Source organism: Bombus affinis, chromosome 14 (genome assembly GCF_024516045.1).
Source record: "Bombus affinis isolate iyBomAffi1 chromosome 14, iyBomAffi1.2, whole genome shotgun sequence".
NCBI classification, from domain to species: Eukaryota; Metazoa; Arthropoda; class Insecta; order Hymenoptera; family Apidae; genus Bombus; species Bombus affinis.
Window position 1 is genome coordinate 6,047,360 of NC_066357.1, and position 21,304 is coordinate 6,068,663.

At 37.7% G+C, this 21,304-nt stretch overlaps 1 protein-coding gene and 1 long non-coding RNA gene across 2 annotated transcripts in view; both read left to right on the forward strand.

Annotated features, from left to right (window-relative positions):
• LOC126923838 (syndecan) overlaps positions 1 to 21,304 on the forward strand; it is a 226,844-nt gene that overhangs the window by 135,091 nt on the left and 70,449 nt on the right. The gene's annotated exons all lie outside the window — the stretch shown is intronic.
• LOC126923868 (uncharacterized) overlaps positions 1 to 21,304 on the forward strand; it is a 49,433-nt gene continuing 28,129 nt past the window's right edge. The window contains exon 1 of the long non-coding RNA XR_007713336.1: positions 1 to 21,304. This exon is cut by the window's right edge and continues 26,931 nt beyond it. This is a non-coding gene — a long non-coding RNA (uncharacterized LOC126923868).

A 21,304-nucleotide genomic window follows, 5' to 3' on the forward strand; every position in this document is an offset into this window, starting at 1 on the left:
AAGGATCATCGTATCGGTGCAATTGATTTTTGTGGGATTCTTGTGAAATTAATTTTCATAGACATTTGATAGAATTTTAAAACGTCAATCAGAAACTTAGGAAGAAGAAATAGTACGATTGATAATGTAGGAAGGTTGAGATTCTTTTTGGAAAATACGTAGTTTCCATTGAAAATGAAGATTAACTTTTAAACAGCAGACGTAAAGTAAATATCGAATTAGAATTATTATTCAATTATATAAAATTATTAGTGGAACATAATAGAATTATTAGAATTCATTTTTCGGTTTCCATCCCCAATTTAAATATCCATATCGTCAAAATCACCCTTGCAGACAACTACCCTAACTATATAGACACCATAACTTTATTCTCTCATAAACATAGTTACCATTATATATGATTAACAATTTTCTTCGTTACTTAATTTTTACAATCAACGCTGATTATATGTAATCGAAAAGAATATAATGAAAATTTATTCAGGTGAAAAAAAAAATTCTATCGATGTACCAACAATATAAATATATTCACCCCACGAGAAAAATACGAACAAACTTTGAAATTTACATTTACATTTTCAAGCCTGAATATTTATCAACAAACTTACCCTCGTTGGCCATAATGCAGCCAAATTTTTGTGTGGTGGGAAAACATCGCCACGAGGGTAAAACGAAACAGGGACGTAACACTGAATCGTGGGCCCATGGATATCGATCCGTAAATAGTTGGCATATTTTGGTTCTTGGCCAACGCCTAACGATTTGTCCATAGCTACGACAGGTCTTGGAAACGAACCTATCGATTTCTCGATTCAGTAGAGCGTGTCGCCGACTTTGCTTGCGATTTCCGAATCCTTGTATGACTCTATCCTCTTTCTCCGACTTGAAATTATTTTTAATCCAAACGTTACCAAAGCATCGTTAGGAAATCTGCTTTCCCTCAATATCTCAATAATCTTCAATTACGATTACTTAATTACACAATTGGCAAAGTTCAAATTTAAATGTTTATCGCGCGGTAAAATTACCACGATTTCACGGCAGCGTACAGACAGTGGCTGTAACAGCTATTTGCGCACGCCATTGTATTTATTATTCCGGTTATATAGTAATTAAGTAGTTTCAACTCGTTCCATAAATGAACTCGCAGCTTGTGTGATTCGAAAACGTATCCGCAGTGTAAAGAGCAGACCACGATAACCAGGATGAGATCAACGTACTCACGCGTACGTACGTTGTACATAATGGAAAATATTCCTGTTAAATGCGGCGCGTGCCATGCGAGACTATCGATCAGCCGTATAGTCATGGGATGTCCTCTGTACAACGAAGAAGGGAAAAAGCGTAGCGTGGACAATAATCTCAAGGATGTTCTCACACATCGATCCCGTGCCAGCAAGAGGTTATCGACTTGTGTAAAGAAACTGAGGTATTAAGAACGCAATTTAACGATCCACCGAATGTACAAATAGTCGCTAACGACCGTAATCATTGCATGGACACTAGTGGATGCGACATTAAGTAAAGAAATTAACAACGGCAAGTAGTTCGAAGAGTAGTATATTGGCTTGGCAACTAAGTGATTGCGGATATTGTCAATACCACCTAATGACAAAATCCGCAATCACTTAGTTGGCAACCCATTCGCCAGTGTTTTCACGCGACTGCAGGAATTCGATACCGTGAAAATGAAATGTAAAAGTCGATGAGCGAAAAAGCTACGCTTGGTTGAAAAACGAGCGTGTACGGGAATATCTTTTTTTTTTTTTTTTGCTGCTACTGTGTGTGGTTAAGGGTTCGATATCTCCAGTGATAGGAGCAGATATTGCGTGGATCAACATTTGTACTCGTCAAAAGTTATGCTATTTATCTATGGTTATAAATGAGCATATATGCAACAGACAGGGAAAAAGGCAGCGAACTTTGCTAACTAAATCACGATATCTCCAGACAGAAATGAATAACATTGTGAAACAAGGGGTGTGCCGTGTTTTTGATTTATCCGTACAAATGTGTGCAAACGAGACACACGGTAAGACAAAGTGTAATCAACGCCATGCAGATAAATCGTTTCGTTTCCGAGCCGTAGAATGTAACGAGCTATAGAAATTGATTAGTTCAATTTCCGAATAAATTATATGCGCGTTGCAAGACGCATTAATATGTGGTCCTTTCATTTTTATCGTTTCTTTAGTTTTTCGGAATTCCAGTGTATTGGATGATCCTGTGATTTCATTCTTGGTAGAATCAATGAAGTTTCGATTGGTAAAACGTGTTTTAGAGCGAAAGGGTTGAAATATTACCAGAGGAAGGTAAATGGTACGGGAAACTTCGTTTCTCTAGGGTTAACGAAGATCAAAGAACCGAGACGGAGGTGCAAAAATAGTAGGCAGCGAGAAAATCGATGGTTGTGTAATAATAACGTGGACACCACGATATACTGTCCTAGCGAACCATCGATGTTTCTAATTCATATTCTTTTACCTTGGTATTCATAGTATTATTCTTATTATTAGTATTAATGATATAGTATATTTAGTATTCTAGTTCACTAGAAGCTCCATTTGAAGTGGAAACGTTAAAACATCGAGTTTCGAAGGTTTCAAAATATTCCATCATTCCCAATATCGCTACTTCCAATTAGTCCATCGTGCTGCACGACGTCTAATAAACGAAATTGCACTAAAGCGCCAACTACGTGCAGCTATTGTTCTACCTCGATATGAACTAAGCCCTTAATGAGCTAAAAACCTTAAAAGAGCCGGGTTCCGAACATTTGAAAGTTATCCCATTATTATCAAACATATCGTCGTGCTACATAACGTGGATTAAAAAAAAAAAAAAAATACATGGGAACACGTAGGTATCGTTGCACGTCGGTGCGAGCCAAGCCTTCAACGAGCAAGAAAACCTCAAAAAAAAAAAAAAAAAAAATATTTCAAAAAAATTGCCCCGTTATCGCCAATTGTTTCATCGTGTTCCGAAACAGCGCCTGATCAAACAATTTTTTTACGATATATATATTGTATACGATATATATGATATTGTAAGGCGGGGTATTGTTTTATTTAAAAATAAATGAAACGCTCGATGGCTTAAAAGCCTTAAAAGAATGATATTTCGAAGATTTCAAGGTACTCCATCATTGCCAGTACTGTCACCTGCAATCGTTCCATCATGCTGCACAACGCCTAATAAAACATCTGACACAGAGATGCCAGAGCCAGGTGAATATTCGCGTCGTTCCACTTAATCCTCGGCAGAAAATCAAAGCAGCGTGCCCAGGCAAGAAGCGTAATCTGTGTCTCGGCTTCCATTTCCACGGAGGAGGTTACCTGGAAGAAGCACCGTGAGCGGTAGACGAAGTAAGCGGCATAGGAGGAGCTAGTGTCGCGAACCAGTGAACATACGCTAGACAGAGAGGAAACTCGACGCTGTATATTTGCTCTGCGCTCCGCTGCAGACCCGTTAATGTGTTTAAGCCGAATATGGATCGTGGAAATTGGGTTCTGTCGCTTCTCCTGAATCTTAGGCGACGGATAAGGCAGAAGTGGCGCGCAAAAGGTGGAAAGAGGTACAGGGTGACCCGGAGTAAACGAGGATCATCCGAATATCTATCTTATTTATGGTTGTATGAAAGTCCTTCTCGCAGTACCATGCCGCTGTAAATCGTCGCATATTTTTAATCCGTACAATTTCTGGCGATCTGTTTGCACAGCGTAGGGGCGCCATATATTTTTTGTCAAAAAGCTAAAAATTTTGATCGATATGCAACTTTTAAAATAGACGTACTTACTGGGTAATTCAATAATAATAATGTTACCAAAAATTGTACTTGCAAAGTATGTTAAGGAGCACTTTGAGGTTTGGCTGGACTCGGATAAAAAAAAAGGAAGAAGGAAAGATAAAAGAGCGTGAAAATAATTTTCTCTCTGGCTAATCTCTTTCGCGAGATTTCAATCGGTTTATTTTTTTACTGATTCCATATCTTTATCGATGTATGTTTTAGGCGAGCTGATTTACAGGCCACCCCGTATATTATGGAAATAGAGTGAAATAGAGCGTTCTGTTAGGAAGGATGTATTCGCGCGTTAGCAAATACGGGTTAGTCTTCTCTTACATCGGCCGACTTCGCCGACTTAACGTCGACTTTACACAGCCCTCTTCCATCGACACAGAGGGGACTCGCGACTTTCTACGTTACGGAAAATTCTATTTGCCTCCGGTGTAATTGAGTTCGGTGTCTTCTCTACGATGTTTGGTTGGTTTGCCGTTTTCCCTGCGATGCTGCAGATTCAAACGCATTTGGCTGGGTAATAGGTTCCTTATTCCGTCTTTTCTAAGAATATTAAAGAGCTAGGTCAAATCGACCAGAAGTTACAGTTTTACAAATTCTCAGGGATTTGTATGCTACACGTGGGATATTCGAAGCTACGAAAATGCATACAGCGCGTATAACAGGCAAAAACGTGTAGAATTTTCGAAGTAGAATATTCATTATAATATTTATTAAATCAAACTAATTTACATTTCTTTTCTTTGATTCCGTTCATAAATATTTCGTGTTGATAAAATGCACACAATGAACATAATGTAATACAAGAACGTGTAGAATTTTCTTAACATTCAGTGGAATGAAGCGAGTAACGTAGCTTGTTTTTCTTTAATTATGTTGGTAAAAAGTGTATTTAAAAAATACACACATAAAAATATAAAGATACAGGAAGATGCACAGTCTGGGCTTGATTAGGACTGGATCACCGCCAACTTGGAAATAATTCCTTTGCAATATGAAAAAGCTTAATTTCCATCCTGGCACATTCTGCTTTTACGAGACGAATTTCGAAAAACTGTCAGCGCTGTCTGTGTACAGCACTAGCCTAGATCAATGGGTTGTAACCACTCAAAGTTTTATTTCATACCACTATATATCGCTTCCATTGGCCATGTATGTATATGGAATGGTCGCTTTTTAGTTTGAATTCAATGGTACTATCCGTGAAATTTTGTTGTATGATCGATTGTCGTCAAACCTATTAAACCCTTCAACAATCAATAAAAACAGGGGGGAAAAATTGGAGAAATGTCTGTGTCTTTATTATAGTTTGGTTGGATAGCATTTTGACACATTGTGCAATTTAATAGAAAATAATATCGAACGTTAAATTTTCTCGCGTTTCTTTTTCCATTGCGTATAGCCTCTTGTAGAGCTGCAACGTACTCGCAACGTGGCGCCTCGCCTTTTACCTTGGAAAATTCCTTTTATGAAATTTTTGTTATAGAAGTTCGCCGTACTCTTCTGGCCAGCATACACACAATAAGTTTCCTAGGGTATAGTAATAAGTTATATTATAGCAATAAGTTTTAAGAACTCTTTTCTCCCCGGATTTTAAGAACATCGTGCGCTTTAAAGAAGTTCGTCAGAAGTCAGAACCCATGCACTTTGTAACGTTCAACTCCTTATACGATATAGCACAACTTTCTCGTACAAATCGCAGTTAGTTTATTGCCATGGAAAAATAATAACTTTATTCGCAGATGATATATCTTCTATCCGATACAATGGAATTTTCTTGAGAAATTTTCTCTACAAATCGCCAACTCTTCATATCGAAGTTACGCGTGGTAAAAAATTCTAATACGCTGATTGAAGTGGGAACTTTACTTTGATAAACTGAATTTTCATTTAAAAAGTTGAGGAACACGTCGATTTCTCTATCAATTTCCTACTGCTCGCAGTTTCTACGAATTACAATTTTCGTCATTCTATCATTTTTTATCATGCAACAATTTAACAGTTTAACAGTGAAATAACACAAGTATAGCATTCTCTCGATAGCCAGTGATCTACCAAAGCACGTTCGTGTCGAATTCTCGTTGCTCAGTATTTGCCATGGAGAGAGAATCGTAGCTGAGAGATTCAGAAATGTAGTCACAGTTCCCTCAGGTTAAGCATAACTAAGCCGCTTATCCTAACACGGTCCCTAAGGATTTCCTGTACAGCCCATGTGTAGTACCAGCCTATCTCCTATTGACCCTTAGAACCCTTTCTTTCAACCTTTCTCGCCGTCCAATGGGATCGTTGCGGAAGTTTCCTGTTGGTTACATTTTGAATTTAATGGAAAATTTATCTTTATGCTGTAATTTGCATGAAGCTGATTTTTAATTTTATATGACGCGCTCGCGATAAATTAGTTCTATTATTTTCATATTTACTATTTTATATTGGTACGACCAATTGCGTGGATTAAATGAACTTTTTAATTTTAATTTGGAAATTTTATTTTCACGCTGGTATTTTTTGATAGAAACAAATAGCTTGGAAGTTTACCTTTGTGCGATTCAACGTGTAAATGAAATACATTTAAAGTGGAAGTTTTGTTTTCCTATGGTAGCTTTTTTATTAGGATTATTTATACAAATTAAACGGATTTATGGCACAAGTTTAGCGAACGATTTTATGCGAGCGATTTTTCCGGTTAAATACGATTATTCGACTAAAATTTCAACTGGAAATTCTTCTGCATGATTGTTTCTGTAAATTAAACAAATTTGCGAATTTATTTTTATCTGCGTTTACTTTTACATATACGTATATTTACTATTGTTAGTAATAGTAGTGAATTGATGGATAATATCCGTACCGAGCCACGTTCAAACGTCTGAAACGGATTAATTCAATTTAATTATTATTATTTGAAATGGCAGAGCTCGGCTCGAAGCTGTAAGAACTCGAAGATCGAATCGTGTGCTGGAAGGAATTTCGTTCGAACTTGCAGAATCTACGTGTAATCGCAGACAAGTATAAAGAGCATCCTAATCGTAGGAAGCTGCCGAATGGAATTATCGAGATACTTCGCGTAGGGCAACTTCGTGGACGGTTCTCAAAAGGAATTTTCGTGTATTGCGGACGATACGAAGCCAAGGTAGGTAAGTAGATAGGGTACGCTTGGAACTAAATGAACGGGAATATTAGACCGTCGAGGGGATGGAAACGGGAGGGTGAGAGAGGAACGTGGCTTTGGTGGTGCAATTAGCGGGATTCCGCGTGACGCCGAGCTACCGGAAATCGAACCGAAGCCTCGCGCATTAGACTTTAATTAGACGCAATATGCCGGATCGATCACCGCGCCCCCGACATCCAACCTCGTTAATCCATTTAAGGATCCGTGTTAGACAGTGTTAGGAGAATTTCCACGGAGTTAGAAAGCCATTTATAACTGTTGGGAGTTGTGCATCTTAATCGGCGAAATAAAAGTAAAGCAACGCTAAAGTTACACTTGGAATTCATATTAAAATAGTTTTAGATTTATTTAATAAACGATTTCCAGGATCCTCGTCGATATACATTTGCACGCGTCTCAGCGCTTTCTTTGTCTCGTCATCTTCCAATCCTGCCCACAGCTGACCATAAATAATATTGCAGTTCTAAAAAAAGATCCGGTCAGATATCTGAGCATGATTGTGGACAGAAGAATATCATGGAAATGATACATCGTAGGTAAATCCAAACAACTTAAATGAAAATTTAAAAAATTCTACTGGCTCATTGGCAGACGCTCCAATTTAAATATGCAGAGTAAAATAATGCTATGTAAAGCCATATTAAAACCAACTATGGGGAACTGCAGGTAATTCCAACATAGAAATTCTTCAACGTTTCCAATCGAAAACTCCAAGATCCTTGATATAATTCTCAATGAGAATTGACTGTAAAAATTTCTCCAAATAAAAAAAAACCATCTTCTTTACCAAACTGCCAACGGAACAGCTACATTCGTCTGTTTCTCGAGACGCCGCGCGCACACATACTTCCACGCACTTATATTCACATACGTGTGTCACTACTACGCGGCCACTTGTTACAAAACTATACAAAATTATACATATCTCAATAATAACGTTTTCTTTTTTCTTTTTTTTTCAACGACACTTACAGTTCGATATGTTTTTAAACGTAACGAAGCGAGGAGGACGTTTGGTACAGGATGATACATTTTGAATTGAATCGACGATAGAAAGGAAGAAACGCAGTTTGATTTGGTGTTTTATGTGCTAGAGATGGTGTCTGATATATTTGGTATTCGAATAATTGTGCAATTGTAGCTGAAAGAATTTCTGGAAGCTAGAGAGAAGCTAATTTGCGTGTAATTGTTTTTTTAAGGAATGAAAATGGCACGTTTACGCATAATGACTTTTTTCAGCAATGGAAACTACACATTTACACGTAACGATTTCTTCCAAACAACAGGTCTTACGATTATTATGCTGGAAAATGAAGAGGATGTTTCTTGTACCATAATACATTTTGATCCTAAACTATGAAAGGGAGGAAGAGTTTGATATTTTGTAGGATAAAAAGAATATGCAAAGGAACGTACAAATAGAAAGTAGTATTGCAATAACGACCAGAAGAATTCGGAGAACTTAGAAGCAAAAACATTGAAAATTATTTTCTTCTTTTCTTTTTAAGAATGGGACTTCAAAAGTGAGAGAGACATTTATTACAATTGATTCGTTTTGTTGATTGATTTCGAAAAGGGAAGAAGAAATGTTATTTCCACTTATATTTTCCATACACACACAGATACGAAGAAAGAACCGAGCCGAGTTATTAGGTCGTCCGAAAAGATTCTTTCGTTTTATAAGAAAATAATAGACGCACAATGTTTTTTCTTTTATTGTCAGCTTGTTGAATTATGCACGAACATAATAATAGAAATAGAACGAAATGGATCATAGCTAATTCGATAAAATAATATAAAACAGAAATTGTCGTTCATCTATTATCACCTTATCGAACGAAAGAAACTTTTCGGACGACCTATGCTTGAAAGTAGCGTTCTCCTTTCGATTGTGGGCCGACGCGGCTCGACGATAATGATAAAAAATAACAATAGCTTAGCCACGTCGCATTATGCTCTTTCGAGAACGCGGTCACCGTGAAGAGTTTGCTTTTGCCCGATGAGACAGCGTTGTCTCGCGAGGATCGGTTTCGGGTTATTTGAAATTTTTAAGCCTTTTCTATATTCCTATTATACCGGTTGAATAACACGTATACAAGCAAACACGAAGCGATTGCACGTGAAAAGACAAGAGGAAAATATTGAACGACGTTTACTCGTACGACGCTTGGTTTTCGAGGAAATCGAGTTTGAAAATTTACCAACTATACTCGAACGTGGCTAATTCCGCACTGGCCGGGAATAAATAATCGACAGCAGGTTATTCCACGCGCGAAAATAAATCGAGAACGTGGAATACAATTTTCTCACCAAAGACGCTCTGTTTCCGAGGGAAGAAAATTTGAAAATTTATCGCACGAGTTGGATTCTTAACCAAACACGTTTAAAAACTCTGTCTTCTCGATTCCACGTGTTCTTACTGTCTTTCCGCGCGTTGGATAATCCCAGGCAAGTTGCGCTGGACAAATTTTCAAACTCGATTTCCTGGAAAACCCAAAAACGACGTGCTATGAAAAAATCTTATTCCACGTTTTCGCTTCTTGCTTTTCCATAAAAAGTCACTTCGTAACCGGCTGCAACGCGTTACTCCGCCTCAGCCTGTGTTATCCCCCATCCTCGAAAAAAGATGTAGCAGCTGCTAGCACCTCTCGACGAAAAGCTCGCAGAAAGATTTAATAAAATGCCTCGTTTGAGAACACTTGCAGCGACCAACGTTCGATCGACGTTCAGCTTTTCTTTCCTTCTCTTTGTTCCTTTTGCTTGGTAAATTGAGTGACCTGCAGTTTAATTGAATGCCGTGCAGCAGGGTCGCGTCGAAAGGAGTAAAACAAGGGTCGATCGAACAGTTTCACCGAGCTTACGCCGTTCCATTCGAGTTTATCGCGTAGGGCAACGAGGAACAGCAGGGCCGATCGCCAGACAATGGATGTCGTTGGACCGCGAACGCGATCCCTTTGCTTTCTTCCCTTTTTTTTCTTTTTTTTTTTTTTTATCAAGCTCCGATGGTCTTCTATACGGTTAACGATACGTAATTTATTAGGAAACGTTGTTTTTGTATAAAACATTAACCGCTAACACTGATACTTCCTTCGAAACATTGTACATAATATTGTGTTTGCAACTAAGTGATTGCGGGTTTTGTCATTACCACCTAATGACAAAATCCGCAATCACTTAGTTGCCAATCCAATATATTCTATTTATATTTGCGTATCATTCATTTTTCGTTTTTGAAAAGTCCAACCGATCGGTTGTATTTTATACGAACTTGTGAATTTCATTGTTTACATATGTATATTCTTTTTAATTAGTTAATTATATATATACAAGATATTAGGTTGTCCGAAAAGTGTCTTTCTTTTACAAACATGAAACCTAATCTGTTTTGATCTTTAATATCTTCTTTAATTCGATAAAATAATATAAAAGGTAAAGTGTTGTAGTTTGCTTACAAAACGAAAGAAACTTTTCGGACGACCTAATAACTCGTAATTGGTTACATTGGGTGGTTCTACGTGAGAAAATAGATCGAAGATTAATAATTAATAAGTAAATAATACGTAAGTGTGATGAGCAAAAAAACAATTAATTAACAATTATTTAAAACAATTATTTAATGAAAGAAAGTCAGCGGACTAAAACACTTTGTTTAAGAGAAAATCGAGTTTGAAAATTGATCGAGAGTAGCGCAAACATCGCAAAGTGTGAATAAACGAGCGGCAGCAGATCGTCGAACGTGAGGAAATAAATCGAAAAATTGGAGTAACATTTTAAATCGTTCGAGGTCTCGTTTTTGAGAAAACCAAGTTTCTAATGTCGGAATCTAGCAATCCGCGGCGAACGTGCAATTTGTCGAATGACCATCAAACACATCCTAGCAAATTGGCCTGAATACAATTACTCTGGCAGCAAACGCCAGATCAAAGGAACTTCAAAGCGCAAAACTGTCCGTGATGAAAGTCAGGTTTCGAGCGTTTTCCCTTTTCTGAAAGACACACGTCGTCGCGAATAATCGACGACGTTGGAACCTACGTACCTGCGAAGGACAGGAAGAAGTTGGAACGTGTTTAGTCAAGAACTGATACGGTACACATGGCGCGTGACGCGTTGTCAAATATATTTTTTCCTGAGAAGGAAGCGCCTGACGAAAAAATTGTATTCCACGCTTTCGACTTATTCCCGCGTGTAATTGAAACCCGCTGTCGATTAATTATCCTTATTCGTTTAAGTTTAAATAGTCGGATTCTAAAACTCGATTTTTCTGCAAACGAATCGTATGAAACGATTTTGTTCCATATTTTCAACCTTTTTCCTCATAGAATCAGTTTACAGTCGATTCTATTAGCCTATGTAATTGTAAATGATTGTAATTAATATTCGTACGTGCAGCATACGCACGTCCGACCGGCAACTCAGGCGCAGATTCTTCCTGGCTCCGGCTCTGTTTCGATTTAGACTCTCCGATACCATTCTTTTCGTTCATCGCGAACGGTACGTTCTTCAAATTGGTATAAAACTGTGGGAGCTTACGAAGCAACGCAACTGACGCAACTGAGAGAGGTACCTTAGTACTAAATAACAAATTACTGGTCAAATAATGAGAAAGATCGTCGACGACAAAAAGTCGATTAATAGGCTATCGGTCGGTAAGCGTCGACGATAAAAAACCGATTGATAGGCTATCGGTCGGTAAGCGTCGGTAATAAAAAACCAATTAATCGGCTATCGGTCGGTAAAGTGTTAAAATGTATCGACGAACAGTTGTTTCAGAAACAACTGTTGATTGTATTTCGTAGGAAGTTTGTACAGATTTATGATATCTATATACAACGTCTTGACAATCGGAGGATACAATCGTCAATGTATTGTGTCGCGTAAATGATAAGTTGTATATTATTCGTAGAATATGTGCCGATTAGAATTACTATATTATTGTAGAATAATGTAAAATATTCATAAATTAGAATAATTAATAATGTATTATCATTCTAATCATTGGCATGCATTATTCATAGACAATGGCTATCGTATATTCAATAACAATAATACACTCGCTAATGAATAATAGAATATCGTAGAATATCAGAAATGTCAATACTGTCACGCGTATATTTTATGCAAATATAAGCAAGAATTTGCGTAGCAAATCTAATTACCAACAAATGACAAGATAATTTATAAACACAATACGAAAATATAACCAACGATCGTTGTAATCAATATAATCGATGGCGTGTAATAAGATCATTTGTAAATATACGGCGTGTATTATTTTAATCGATCCAAGAAAATATCTCTCAAGCTTATTGGACAAATTGTTTCAAAGGGAACTTCTTATGACCAGAAAAAGGAGGCGTTTTCGACATATCAAGATGAGTTTTGTTTTTTTAAATGAAGTGTTTAATCCTCTACAGAAACAAAGAAAAATATCAAAATACTTGGATGTGAAAATGGTTCAAAATTGGTTCAAAAGATACTTCGATGTTAACCAGTTAGCTGTTGCATCCTCTTTGAAAGGTGCGTAGCTAAAACGTGTCGGAAAAAGTAAACAATGACGAGTATACTCGTCAAACACAGAGTGCGTGTGGCTGTTATAACATTATTTTGTTTCGTAATTATACCGACAGGGTTCCCCCTATCAGAAAGTATCGCCATTTCTTCGTGACGAGTATACTCGTCAGAAACAACTGACTGGTTAATCTCGTCATATTTAGTGTACGAAATACAAGGGAATATGTAACATAAATAAAAGCATTGCGTTATCTGTTCTTGTCATAAGCTTCGCAAGATTAACGTTAAGAAACATCTTCCAAACTAATCATTTTCCGACCCATCTACCTTGATGCTTTCTTGTAAACAATTAAAAACCACGTTGAACGTCTATGTACTAGACAAAATACTAGACAAAAAGATGTATATTTTCGTTGAAAAAAAACAAATGTCATCTTGAAATCTCGAACATACGTCCAGCCAAATGAGGTTCGTGACTGTCACAAGATGTTCCTCTCGAAACGCAGTAACTTTTGTTCGAAACATTTTAATAATAATTGATCATTCGCTTATAATTCTCAATGAGAATTGATTGTAAAATTCATCCAAATAAAAAGAAATAATAATTAATTAATAACGCTCGAGTAATATGTAGTTTGGAAGATACTTTGGTTGATCGAGTAAAATGAGAGACTCCGTGTATGAAGGACAGAAAATTGAACTAAATGGAATTGGAATTTCAGAAGAGGAAACGCCGTTTATACGCGTCGACCTAATAAAATTTCGTTTTTTCGCGTATTTAACGGCAGAAGCAGCTCTACGTTCGCGTTGGCGGCGAATGAAATTTGAAGTTTGGAATTTGAGAGTCGAAGTCGGAAACTTGATATCTGTCGGTGAAAGTTGCAAGCTGGAAACTGGCCAAGGATGGATCTTATGCGTTTGAGATTTCAAATTCGAATAGACGAGATTCGAAACGCTCGAAGTCGAAATCCGAATAAGCGGAAGGCGAACGCTCGCAAGTTGATGGATCGAATCGCTGAACTTGGAATCTTTGGGCGCGTTAATATCTCGACGAGATGGAAAGCTTCGGGAATCGAAATCCGGATCGGTGAAGCTGGAAGTTAACGTTCGAGTCGATGCAAAGATGTAAATTAAAATCTTCGAACAACAGAATTTCCAAGCGAGACGCGACGCTGCCAATCAAATTTTTGTCGCTCGCCTTTCGAAAGCTAAAATCTGAAACTTGAATTGTCGGACTCTGAGTCGATTGAAATTTCAAGCGCCAATTACCGAGATCCAAATCTTCCGCGCGCGAGGTCTGAATCGCGGACCCTGCGAAGCTGAAAGCTTGCGCTTCAGATGCGAATTTAAATCTTCGAACGCTGAATTTTGAAACTGAGCCGTTGAAATTCAGAAACTGGTACTTTAGCGAAGTGAAAAATATAAAACACGAAGGGAATGAAATAAAAGATTTACAAACAGAAATTTAAATGAACGAGTCGAGTTTTTAAAGCGAAACTTTCGAAACGCTAGAGACTTCATGCTTCAACTGGAACCTGTCCCGGCGAATCATAAATCCAATAAATTGGCGATCTAAAAATTCACAACTAAAAAAACGTCGAAACATCGTTGAATTGGCGGCAAAAGTTATCATCATTCGTTCACAGGATTTCGCCGCGAATTTTTCCGAGCAATTAGATCCTGCTAACTGCAGTGTATGAAATTGGCAAAAAACAGCCGCAGCGTAACAGCGAAAAAATGAAGCCGAGGAGACGAGAACATAAAAAAAAGGGGGACAGGGAAACCTCGTGTATCGTGTTGCCGGTATAAAATCTGAAAATTAATTAAATTTAATGACGTCGATGTTCCACGTTATTTTGTACATTTTCCATCCTGTTCAACTGAAATCGTTCTACGACCATAATCAAGGATACTAGACAATCGAAGTATGAATTTTATTGAATATAAAATATAGGCAAACAAGAGAGCCGTGCCGGAGGAGCCTCTCGATGAGAATGGAACGCGATAATTAATCGTGGAATAATTAATTTCGTGGCAGACGCGTGTTTTTCGATTCCCTTTGACGGAGAATTAAAATGCTGCTATCGAATCGTCAAAATGATCCATTGCAAAATTATCACAATGTGATGATTACGAATATAACACGATTTTGTTGTATTAAATTTGTGCCCGGCTAAAGACCATATCCCGTAAAATTTCTTCTTCCATTAGCATGCGACAAATTGAATTTTAACAAACCAACCTTGGCTCCGATAAAAAACACAGTGTCTTTCGAACGAAGCAAGCAAAAAGGCAAGGCAAATTCGCGATTAATAATTCGCTTATATGCACGTGCTGGCGTCGATTAAAATCGCATTGCAATACGATTTTATACCATTGAAATGTAATTGGCGTGTGAATAAAATATGTAGATACGAATCGGGATAAATAAAATAACTGGTAGAAAATTGTAATGAATTTTATTCATTCCGTCGCGTGTAATTTTATTCGCAATTCTCAATTTCTTTCGATTCTTCGTTTCTTCCGCGTTAACGCACAATAAACCATTCATAATTCCAGCCAGAAAATCTTTTAACGAAGCAATTAAACTCTTCCTCGTGAATTTCGTCAAAAATTCGAAATTCGTCGATTTGATCGTTTCGTCTCTAGTTGTCCACTCGGCTCTAGAAACCTTAAATCCTCGATCAATCTATGCCATTAACGCGCAATAACCGTGGAATTCCAATAAAGCGGCTTAGCTTCGTCTCGGTTTCAATCGAAAGACTTTCTTCTCTGGATAAAAGAAGAAGAGAAAGATCAGCGTGAAATTTGAGTCTCTTTGCTTACAGAGAAACGCTCGTATTTCGTTTGTGAAGCATAGAATATAATAAAAGGAATATTTGAAACGTATCCTACAATTTGTCGTACGAGTTACCTGCGTTATATTGAAAAGTTGGATAAATTTCGAACCGCCCCTTCCAAACCTATTTAGCGATACTAAAAGCCTGCAATCATCTTGTAATCCATTCCATTAGCAGACAATAGCCGTGGAATTCCAATAAATCTCAAACCCATTTCGATGCGAATAAAAAAAGGAATCTTTTTCGAACGAAGCAATTAAATCTCCTCTGAAAATCCTCTTCGTGGGATCAGAGGAAAAGACAAGGGACGATCTTTCGTTCTACCGAAACGTGTACAGCATCTGTATATTTGTCATCTGTATCTTATTTCATCCGTGTGTGGTATAAATAAATGACGAAGCGTATGACAAAATGGAATTTGGAAAAAGGTCACAAATGGCAAGTATATGGTACGATTGAAGTGATGGGGAGGAAATAAATGTGGATAAAAGACGTAGAAGGACTGAGACGACAAATAGGCAATGGATGAAACTTGGAATCGAGAAGAAACACAAACTGGCAGATGCGAGAAATTGCGATATACTGCGATAGGATAAACAACAAGATCGCGATACTTTGAGAAAATCAAAGGGAACGGAGCGGTCGTCGAATACGACGTGAGTTAGCAAATAGTTGAAAAATTGTCAAGGAATGTTTATTTAAAGAATAGTTAAAAAATAATAATTAGCGGTAGAAGTTAAAATTAAGAAATATACAGGGTCGTTAGGCTGTAGTTCAAAATTTTATTCTATTAAATTAAAGTGTTGGAAGAGTTTCGAATCAGCGCTTCCAAAATTACGAGGCGTATCCGGAAAGTACAAGTCTCAATTGGCTATCAGAGAAAGGTAGAAATCTATTACCGAATCCTTTGACGTCGATTAGGTTGCACACACCTAAAGTACGTACTTTGCTACGTAGATTTAACCATTGTGGAGACACTTGTGAAAACGGGACATCAGTTTCTGTATCACCGCTTCGTGGAATGATGTCGTCCAAGGTAGCAGTCAGCGCGAGCTTAACTTCCGAAATTCGAAACAGTGTGACACAATTTCGTCGCTTTCCATTCATTTGCCACAAATTTTACGGTCATTTCCCCACGAGATTGTGTCTGGAACCGTGTGGAATTTCGGAAGTTATGTTGAACTACTTGCAAGGGGAAGGCGAGAACTCGAACGAGTTGTCTGTATGTGTACTGTATATTCGATGCTTTAGGTTGATGGTAAAACAGTGCGAAAAGAATCTGAATGCAACTTGGCCCTTTGTTTTCGGAAAATTGCGTTTCCACACTTTTCTATGTTTGAAACGTTTTTATTACAATTTTGAATTACAATTTATTGAGGAATATTGTAATAAATAAAAATAATGGAAAATTAGTATCAAAATAAATTGTAGAAATTTAATGCTAAGCAAAGGGTAATGTTACGATATTAGAAGAATTTATAAAATAAGTTAACTAGGAAAAGCTTATTAATTTCTTGAAAAACAAGGGACCACGTTGCGTTCAAATTCTTCTCGCACTGTTTTACCATCAACCTGAAAGCATAGAAAACACATACAGCCAACTCGTTCGAGATTTCGCAGTTCTTGTCGCGCTCTTGTCAGTTTAAGGTACGTAGAATGTATCGAACATCAGATTTCATGGTTCTCGTCATATTATTGTTAGTTTAATGTATGTAGAACGCATTGAACGTCAACCTTCTGCTTTTAATCGAACGTAACTTTTCAACCTAAATACAACCCTCTACTTTTGTTTAAAAGCCAATCGGAACTTGCTTCGTTCGACCGTTTTATTCATTTCATTTCACGACGACAATCGTCGTGTTGCTCGCGCACGCCTCGCATAGAGCGAGTGGCAAAATAAATATTCGAAAAATGTCGAAACCGCCCCTTTCACGAAACGAACCGTACAACAAACTCGATGCTTCAAACACGCTTAACCGCATTTCAAAATCTGATCCTTATTAAATTTAAAAAATTCGACAATCTTCGCCTCTTTCGAACCTGTTCGACTGTGCAGTTCTTGAACCGTCGAATCATCCCTTGATCCCCTGTCCATTAACAGACAACAACCCTCGAATTCCAATAAACCACCTCGACTGCACCTCGATTCCAATCAAAAAAGCCTTTCGCAAATGAAGCGACTAAACCTCATCACTTGGCAACTATAAAAAAGAAAAAAAAACAGAAAGAAAAAAAGCAACAGAGTTGGAAACTCGTCCCTTTCGATGTACAAATTCATTGGACCAGGACAGGGAAGGGGTGGTAGCTGTTGGAAGGACTGTGGCGAGGCAACGATACAACACAGCCGATGATAAAACGTTGGGCGGAAGGGTTGAGGGTCGTTGGAAGTGGTAGTTGAAAGGGGCAAAAAACCAACAGACAGGACACACTCATCAAAGATTGGAGTAGAATGGAGAGAGATAGGTTTCGGTTCGTCGGAAAAGCGACGCTGCAAACCACTAATTCAAATTGGCAATTTTGAGATTTCGCACGGCCCGGCAAATTCTCTTTCATCCTGAGAGATTGGTCTGCGACGTAGACCGACGACGCGACAGCTTCTGACCTGGCCAAATTCATTTCACCGTGGTGGCTACTAATTTTATTCGCAGACTCGCAACGCGTGCTGTAATCGTGTTATATCTGTCACGAGTACCACTAGCCGTTAGTTAACGTTAGGGAGAGGAACGTCACCGAGAACGTGGCGGTTGGTGGCTTTTTTCCTTCTTTTTTTTTTTTTTTTTTTTCTTTTTTAATGGTGGACGTGGATCGTTTAGGCGAACAGCAGTGGAGAGATGGCGGTGGAAAAATGGAATTGAGCGAATTGCATTTTTCTCGATTTTTTTTAGAAAGATTTATGGTACATGATGTATAGTCCAGCGGCTTTTAACCTCCTGTTTACCACGAACCATCTTTAAATAATCTTTTATCGTCGCGGATTGACATTTAATCATCGAAATCCATAATGTGCGAAATAGCCTGAATTCCCAACTTGAATTTGTTTTTGAAGTAATTAAAAAGATGATTGAAACGGACGCTGGAAAAGTTGGTTCCGATTTACGTTTCAATTTCATGTACATTCATCGAATTACATAGGTACCATTTTGTTCCGAAACCTTTCTCCGTCTTTTCCTCACGCAACTTGAATATTCCATGCTTCCGGAAGCTCTCAGGTTCTTCGGCGAAAAACTTTTCAATGTGATTTTTTATACCGACCAAAGAGTTAAAAATCCGAACGAACTTTCCCAGCAGCATTTAACGAGTGTAATATTTTTTTTTTTAACGTCATTGAGCATATTCAAAGATACTTCCAGTAACATTTTTTAACGTGATATGCTTGAAAACAATTTCTCCGCTGGAGAGATACTAAGCAAAATTTATTACTCTATTAAATTGCATAAAAATCGTGACGAAGTTTCCGAGTTTACTTAAAAACACGTGTCATTTAAAATTCTCTAAAATAACGCTTTTCGAACGTAAAATGGGCACTCTCTATCTGTAGGTGAATTTTTGCACGCGATTACGTTTCTTACTTTTTGAAATTTTATAAAAATAGCTGCTGCACCCGGTGTTTGCCCAGGACCTCGTATAATGTTTTTTAATAATATTTCTGACGATTTCCCGAATTTCTATTGGCTCGATAAACGTCCTGTACCTGGATACTGTGTCTGCCACTATATAATCTCGATACACCGATCGTCGCGAAGCTTCTGCTGACGTGCCGCACGCCGAAAAATGAAAAACGTTGCTGGGAGACGGCGTCATATTGCCGCGCTATATCGTTGCAGCGATTCGATTGCAGCGATCGCAACGAGGAAGGTCGCTGTTGCGTTGCGAATATCCGTTAACTGTGTCTGCTTCGTATTCTCGACTTCTGCTTCCGTTTGTCGTGTTTTACGCGTCTACATTTTACTCGAGAAAAGCTGTTTTAAAATAGCTGAAACCGCATCAAAATCCGCCCACTGATTCTCGAAACTAGCCGAAACACAAAGACGCTTGCTGGGAACTTTACATTGCACTACGTACACATCGTAGTAGAATTTAGGTGGAAGAAACAGCGACGAAAAAAATATTAAAAACGATCCTAGTAAACTTGCTGAAAGAGAACAGGTTGACGCAAAATTACGCAAAATGAACTGTTTACTGGAATATAAATCGCCGTTATCTCTCAGCAACAAACTGCTACTGTACGAAACTGAGACGATACCGATCCACTTAAACGAACGTTTAGCGATAAAACGCGTCTAAACTCTAAACAGTAGAGGCACGCGTTATGCGATACGCTCTCGTATTTCACAGTCGATATAGGTTTGCAACATTATTTCGTATTTAAGAGCAGATGTTTCGTGAAATCCTCTTATGCGAACATGAACTCCTATTAACCGAAGGAAAAACCATAGATGCAGAGAAATAGACGCAGTTGTATCGCGTTGATCAGAATTGCGATGTAGTCGAACAGTAATTAGATTATTTTGTAATTATAATTTATGCAGTATAATTCGATTGTGATTCTGCGCAGCTCTGACACCGTTATATGAACAAACTTGTCCCCAGGACAGTTTCCTGTAATTCTATTGTGTTTATAATGTAAAACATACACGTAGATATTATTTAGTATACGAGATATCGAATAGAGAGAAATATATTTAAAGAAACTTGTTGGAACGGTATAACACAGGTAAACGGAATTCAGAATTTTAAAGGAGAATTTTGCAAGGGGTGAAAGAATTTTTATTTTTGCGAAATATATGTACGTACATGAAAGGATTAAAATATAGGTTTCTATAATGGCGGGAAAATGGAATAGAGCGGAAAAATTCGATTCGTTTGATTTTTTAATAGACCGGCAAAATATACGTATAATGGTGGAGCTTTTAAATTACATTCTAATATGGAAGAGAATTTGGAAATATTTTTGAAGGACGTAGCGCTAGGAAATTGGAATGCTACTATCGAATAGACGTATTGCAAGCTTCTGCGATATTTTCCTTGCCAATATATTGAGGAATTAAAATGTAACGATGGAATATAGCGATTCGATGAATTTCGTTTCGTTCGATTCTTAGACGAACTAGAAAAAGCATAAAGCGGTCGAACCGTGTGATTACATTGTGATATAATATGTACGAAGGAAATCAATGATAGAATATTCTGAGGAAATTGATGTAATAGTAACTGTACAGGTGAATCTTATTAAATTACAAATTTGAAAGTTAAATTTCCACCTGAAATTCGAGAGTTTGAAACTTGATATTACGAAGTACGAAACCCTGTCGATGTTTTAAAACATACGAATTTAATATATCGATATATATATTTAATATATTAAAATATCAATTTCGTTGGAAAATTTATCAACTTCCTCTAGTATTGGATTTTACGATTTTTCGATTTATCATCTGCCGCCCCAATTTCCTTCGTTTTTCCTCTCTACGAACATCACCGTTAGCATCCCCAATTGGCGTTTTAATATTCTAATTAACGCTCGATGTTGTAATTTCTTGGCCAAGCTAATTAAACCATCGAAAGATCTTCGCCAGATGTTGTCGAAGATCGTCTCACAGCGCGCGTGCCTCGTGCATTCCTTGTCCCTGGTGTGTTTAACGGCCATTCAAGCCCGTGGACCGAACAACTCGAAACAGAGAGCAGACTGTAGAGTATTACCATCCAAAAAGCAAAAGGAAACTATCCACGTTTCCACGATTTCTCTTGTCCGTGTGTATGTTTTGTGCTACCATACAGATCGTGCCCGATTAAACCATTTTAGGGGCGAGTTGTTTTAATGAAATTGTAGACGCGTCGTGGGACTTAATAGAAGGTACATGACCATATTCGATATTTTAAGAGCCAGTTTACTAGCCGTGTAGTGGCTTCGTTCTTTAAACGAACTGGCAGTCAGTAGTAACGATAATAATAGTTTATTTGGTAATATACTTTACGATTTTTTCT